Source organism: Myotis myotis, unplaced genomic scaffold, assembly GCF_014108235.1.
Source record: "Myotis myotis isolate mMyoMyo1 unplaced genomic scaffold, mMyoMyo1.p scaffold_m19_p_12, whole genome shotgun sequence".
Lineage (NCBI taxonomy): Eukaryota > Metazoa > Chordata > Mammalia > Chiroptera > Vespertilionidae > Myotis > Myotis myotis.
Window position 1 is genome coordinate 6,534,096 of NW_023416316.1, and position 7,089 is coordinate 6,541,184.

Here is a 7,089-nt window from a genome sequence, read left to right on the forward strand (position 1 = left end):
CTAGGATGGAGGTGGGTACCCCGCCCTGCCCAGCTCTCGCCTCTTCGCTCCAGGCGGATCTCCAAGGGCATCCCTGTCCGGACACAAAAAAGGGACTTGTTCAGAGTCTGCAGGGGCAGCGAGGAGCATGGCTTCCCGCACATTCTGTGAGAATGTGGCACCCTGGGCGTGCCTCGTTACCGTTTTGAGTCTCAGTTTCCTCGTCTGTAAAATGGGGGAACTAGTGCTTTCCATTTGGAATGCTGGGAAGTTCAGATGAGTGAGGTTTCCAGGGCAAGCGGGCCTGTGAGCTCTCCAAACACCGACACCGCCGGCTCACCCTTCTCATGGCTCAGACCCCTCTCTCCCGCAAGCTCCATTTCTTCCTTCCTCTAAGATCCCCCCGCAAACCCCAGTGGCTTCTACCCTTTAAACACCCTCCCAGTCCCCATCCGCAGGTCTGAGCGCCTCAGCTCTCTGACTCCTGGGCAGCAGAACTTTCCCAAGGACCCGGCCCTAGTCGCTACCCCTCAGGTCCCTGCCCATACCCTCTCCAGGGGTCTTGGGGCTCACTGAGGACATGCTTTGTTGGGGTCCCTGGGGCCTCCGGAAACCGAACCCGAGGGCACCCTGTCTACAATCCCAGGATAAACAACTCTCGATCACACCTCGGTTTCTTTCGGATTTCCCCTCCTCTCTCACCCGGGCCCCTTCGCAGTCACTTTTGCAAGTCCTTCTGCCTCTGCGCACCCCGCGTTGGGGGCGGGGCTGGGTCCTTTCTCTTCCCTCTCTACACTGTCTCTCTAGGTAACCCCTCCCCTGAGCCCAAGACACATGTGTGTCTGTTTACCGGGCCTTGTAAACTTCAGCTGCTCAGAAAGGAAGACTTATTTGTGCCACAAATGTTGCTACCCTCCACTCCTACCCCATCCTACTCTCAAGCGTGTCCCTTCACGCACACCCCCTCCCCTCTTCATTTTCTTCAGAGAATTTATCACTCGATGGAACGCTCTCTCTACTTGGTATGTGTTTCTTTGTGTAGCTGGTGCCTTCCCTTGTGGGAGAGAAACAAAGTTACCAGTGCCCATGCTTTGTCCAGAGCAGCTAGCCCCGTGGTCTCAAAGCTGGTTCCCTTTACCTGGGAACCGGTTAGGAATGCACATTCTCAGACCCACCAGCTTAGCACAAGTGGTCCGATGCTCCATAACTCTGAGCTGAATAAAAGAATCATGTGCAGTAGGTGTTCAGTACAAATTAGCTTCTTTCACAACTAGAGGTCCCTTAGGGAGGCTCAAAACCAGAGCTAGTGTAAAAAATAAATGTAGCTTGTGTTTTTATGTACATAGACCACCGACTTTCAACTGATGTGCCGCAAGAATTTAAAACATCAATACCTGACTATTTAATCAGGGGCACTAACCTCTTTTCCCTTTGATTGTCAAATTAAAAAAAAAAAAAAAAAAAAAAAAAAAAAAAAAAAGGAACCACCAACACAATAGTAGCCATCCAGTAGGACTGAATCAAAATTATACTTTTTTTTTTTTTTTGGTCAGAGTGGTAAAAAAATATATTTTGGTGTGCTGCAGAATTTTAGTGATTAGTTTATGTGTGCCATGAGATGAAAAAGGTTGGCATAGACTATCTGGGAATGGACACAATAAGTTGGTATGGTAGTTATCACTAAGTGGGGGGAGGGGACCAGCTGTTGGGAATCAGAATAAGGAGAAAGGTTTACCTTAAAATTATTTATTTATTTATTTATTTATTTATTTATTTATTTATTTATTCATTCATTCATTCATTCATTCATTTGAGAGAGAGACATTCATTGGTTGATTCTTGCCAGCAACCTTGGCATATCAGGATGATACTCTAACAAACTGAGCTACCCAGCTAGGGCTTGAAAGGCTTACGTTTCACTGAATACTTTTTTACATCCTGGGGATTTTGTACTGTGCGGCCTGTCTATGCAAATAATAGACGCAACGTACTTAAACAGAACCTGGCGATGGTGTCCTTTCCCCAGCCCTTTCTCCCCCTGCAGCCTGGCGGGATTCTCTGGCTAGGAGCCCTGGAAGAGCAAGGCTGCTGTCACCGGTGAGCTCTGCCCCCTGCTGGCTGTTTTCCCACATGGCCCCACCGTTTCTGGTTTCCTCCTTTCCACCCTTCTCTCCTGTAGTGGGCTCCAGTCATAATGGATTCTCTCAGTTCCAACTTGGCCTTAGGACCTTGGCTCAAACGGTTCCTTCCTCCAGAAACTCTCTCCACCTAGCCTGACCCACACTTACTCATCCTTCCCATCTCATTTCCATGCTCCTATCCCCAAATGCCTCCCCTGGACCAAAATGAGCTGTCACACACTTCCGTAGCACCCAGAACTTCCAAGTGTGTTCTGTTGTAGCATATAGGTGCAGCTGGCTGAACTCTGCGTGATTATCTGATTTAATTAGTGCCTGTCTCTCCCACCACAGAGCAAGGCCCCCATGATGGGGCTCATACCTGCCTTGTTCTTAGCTGTATCCCTGTCTCCTTATCCTGTTAGTCTGCTCACCTTTGACCTCAGGACCACTCCCTTGCAGATGCCTCCTTATTCTTTTTTAAAAAAATATATTTTATTGATTCTTCACAGAGAGGAAGGGAGAGGGATAGAGTTAGAAACATCCATGAGAGAGAAACATCAGATGCCTCCTGCACACCCCCCACTGGGATGTGCCCACAACCAAGGTACATGCCCTTGACCGGAATCGAACCTGGGACCCTTCAGTCCGCAGGCCGACGCTCTATCCACTGAGCCAAACTGGTCAGGGCTCCTTATTCTTCCACACTTTCCTTTCCAGCTCTTCTGTCATGAGTCCTGCTGGTGGTGAGAGTATTTTTCATGTCTTTCTGAGCCTATTTCCTCTTTGCAAATTTGGGGGAAAGTATTGACTTCTCTGGATTATTGGGGGACACAGGCGGGCTAAGGCTCCCTAGTAGGAGATGGGCATGTGGTAGGTGCCAACCTCACAGAACAGTGAGGGTCTGAGTACGTCATCGTTTCCCTCACCTTCCTCAAATATGTGCTCGCTAATTCTTTTTATTTATTGATTTCAGAGAGATTTGTTAATCTACTTATTTATGCATTCATTGGTTGATCTGGGATCGAACCCACAACCTTGGTGTATTGGGATGATGCTCTAACCAACTGAGATACCCAGCCAGGGCCATTGTAGTTGATTCTTCCCAAGAATCATTTTTAGAAGAGTGATAATTGCATATTAGGACCAATCTTATCTTTTTCCCTTCCTTCCTTCCTTCCTTCCTTCCTTCCTTCCTTCCTTCCTTCCTTCCTCCCTCCCTCCCTCCCTCCCTTCCCTCCCTCCCTCCCTCCCTTCTCTCTCTCTCCATCTCTCTCTCTCTCTCTCTCTCTCTCTCTCTCTCTCTCTCTCTCTCATCCTCACCCAAGGATATATTTATTGACTTTAGAGAAAGGGAGAAAGTGGGAAACATCAATGTGAGAGAGAAACATTGATTGGCTGCCTCTCACATGTGCTCTAACCAGGGAGGGGACCCACAACCTAGGTAGGTGTCCTGATTGGGAATCATACCAGGAACTTCCAAGTGTTCTATTATAGCATACTAGAGGCCTGGTGCATGAATTCGTGCATGGGTGGGGTCCCTCTGGGTGGCCTGCAAGGATTGGGCTGAAACCTGCAGTCCAACGCCACCTGCCGCTCCTGCTCATCCTGGCCCCACTGTGCCTGCCACGGACTCGCACCCAATCAGTGTCGATTGGGAGAGGCTTGCGCGGCTGCAGTAGCGCTCACTAACCATGAGCCCTGCATCTGGTGCCCTCCCAAGGGGAGTGGCCTGCGGGATGAAACTGGCTCTCCAACATCCCCTGAGGGGTCCCGGATTGCAAGAGGACACAGGCCAGGCGGAGGGACCCCACCGGTGCATGATTGGGCCAGGAAAGGACCATGGGAGGGCTCCAGGGCATGTCCAGCCCATCTCACTCAGTCCGGATTGGCCGGACCCCAGCAGCAAGCTAACCTACTGATCAGAACACCTGCCCCCTGGTGGGTCAGTGCATGTCATAGCAAGCGGTTGAGCAGCCTAAGCATATCATTAGCATATTATGCTTTGATTGGTTGTTCAGTTGTTCTGCCATTCAGTCTATTTGCATATTACCCTTTTATTATATAGGATATGTGCAGTTGTGGGGTTGTGTGATTACATCCTGGATATTTTGTAATGTGTGACCTATCTATTCAAAAAATAGACAAAAGGTATTTAAACAGAATGTACTTAAACAGAACAGGTTGATGAGCCAACTGAGCCACACCAGCCAGGGCAGGACCACCTTTATATTAGTAACAGGTCCCATTAATTAGGTCAGACCTTATATTAACTGCCTTGCATGCATCATCTTATTTAATTCTTGTGATAATCCTGTGAGGTAGCAACTACTATTATTATCCTTCATCCCTTAGAACCAGACTCTGAGGCTCGGAAGTAAAATGCCCAAGGTCAGTTATTACTTAGAAAAACCAGATATGTTCCATTCATTCTTTCACCCACTCAGTTATTTATTGTCTATAATGTTCAGGCCCGGGGCTCAGCAATTGGAGTTAAAATGATGAGAATGAGAATAAAGTGGTTTGATTTGTCAGGGAGATCAAGGAAGGCTTTGGGAGGACGAGACAACAGGGTTGGTCTGAAGGATGAGGAGTTGTTTCCATGGGCTGAGTGTTTGGCCGAACTCTGTGCCCACCTTTGAACTTAGAGTGAACTTAGAATCTCTGTCCACCACTGAAACCCCAGGGCTGCAGAAGGTTTCTGCACTGCCACTTAGTCCGATGAGATCTCTTAGGAAGGGGCTTTCACCATCTGCAGAGGCTTGTGTGTGGCCCTGACACATTTTAGAATCCGGAGTTGAGGGTATGGCTCAGAGGAGCCATCTCCTGTCCCACCCTCACCACCGCCACCCCAACACACACACTAAGGGCTTTCCTCTCCCTCCTGGGCTGGGGAATGGTAGTGGGGAAGCAATCACAGAGAACTCGACAGAGCCCTAAGGGAACACAGAGGGGACCCAGATGTCCCTGAGGAGATATTTGAACAGGATTTTGAAAGATGAATAAGGGTTTGGGAGTGGGGTGAAACCAGCAGCATTCCAACTTGGAGGAACCACGGGTTCAGGTTCTTGTGTTTGGAATCCCCATCTCTGCCAGGTGACTTCATCAGTGTATGACAGGGATAATATTGGAGCTACCTTGTAAAGCGGGTTTGAGGTTCAGGCAACATTGTGTTAAAATCTCTCCAAACAGTGGCAGGCACCGATGAAGGCACAATACGGGTTAACGCAGGGGTCCTCAAACTTTTTAAACAGGGGGCCAGTTCACTGTCCCTCAGACCGTTGGAGGGCCGGACTATAGTTTAAAAAAAAACTATGAACAAATTCCTATGCACACTGCACATATCTTATTTTGAAGTAAAAAAACGAAATGGGAACAAATACAATATTTGTATTTGCATGTGGCCCGCGGGCCGTAGTTTGAGGACCCCTGGGTTAACTAATGCTGGTAAGGCACCGGCAAGTGCAGAAAGGTGTTGCAAAACCTCCTGCATAGCAGGCGAGGGAAGGGGCGTGATGAGAAATGTGGGCAGACGTCAGACCAGACAGGGACGCAAATGCCAGGAAAAGGGACGTTTTAAAAACTAAGGAATGACATAGAGGAGCTCAAGGATTGGTGGAGCAGGGCGGGGAGAGGGCGGGAAATGGGCAGCTAGCCAGGAAGCCGCGGCATAAGCCGGCAGAACCGAGACGGGCAAAGCATCCGTGTTCTGGGTCTTTGTTTTCAAGCAGGCCAGGTAAGGGCTTAGACCAGCGGTTCTCAACCTGTGGGTCGCGACCCCTTTGGGGGTCGCCTAAGACCATCGGAAAACACATATCTAATTACATATTGCTTTTGTGATTAATCACTATGATTTAATTATGTTCAATTTTTTTTAAAAATTATGTTCAATTTGTAACAATGAAAATACATCCTGCATTTGAGATATTTACATGACGATTCATAACAGTAGCAAAATTACAGTTATGAAGTAACAACGAAAATAACTTTATGGTTGGGGGTCACCACAACATGAGGAACTGCATTAAAGGGTGGAGGCATTAGGAAGGTTGAGAAACACTGGCTTAGACCTTGGGCGGCAGCCGCGCTGAGTCCTTCCGTGAGAGGCTGTCCATAGGCAGACGTCCGGGAAGGTCCCAGAGGCTGATGGCCGGGCGCCGCCTGGTGGCCAGAGGAGGTGGGCTCAGCCGGGAACAGCAAAGACTACAAAATCCGGGAAACTGAGGCGGGGAGCGGCGCCTGGGATCTCCCAATTGGACCCCGTCCCTATTCCAACTCCGCTTTACAGATTGGGAAACAGAAGAGAAGGGGAACAAGGATGGGTAAGGAGCCCCTCAAACCGAGAGCTTCAAGACACCAGGAGTTTTTATAGAGTTTCTTTAATGGCACCGGTGGCCTGGAGCTTAGTTTGCCATTCTGTTCAACGGGCAGGTGGAAAATGAAAGAGGAGGAAGAGAAACTTTAGTCTTTCCCGCCCACCCGGAGGTAAAAGCCTTTAAAGAATACCCCGGAAAGCAGAGTTTTATAGATTCCATTTGCATACGAACGCAGTCACCTCGAGTTAAACTCCAACCCTTTAATCTCGGGTCCAATTTGTCCCGAAGCCGCAGAGGAAGGTCCTCGTGAATACCCCCAAACTCCACCCTCCCAACCCCGCCCCGGAGGCTGGGCTTCGTTGCACGTGCTCACCGGTTCCTTTGCGACCCACCTCCTAGGAAAGACTCATTGTCAGGGCGGGGGGATACGAGGAGTCGTAAGAAATGTTGACTATGGATAAACCACAACAAAGAAAAGGCCCTGAAGTAATATATATTCTTTTCTAGCAGAAGTTTTTATTCGAGTTTCACGATTGGAACAGGCTTTGGCTTTCAGTTCTTCAGAGCTGCTAATTGTTCTTCCCACCCCTTCAGTTGCTGGAGTCCCGCGTGGCCGGCCTCGCCGGGCGGACTCCAATTCCCAGCGTGCCCCGCGGGCCCGTGCGTGGCAGCGGCGC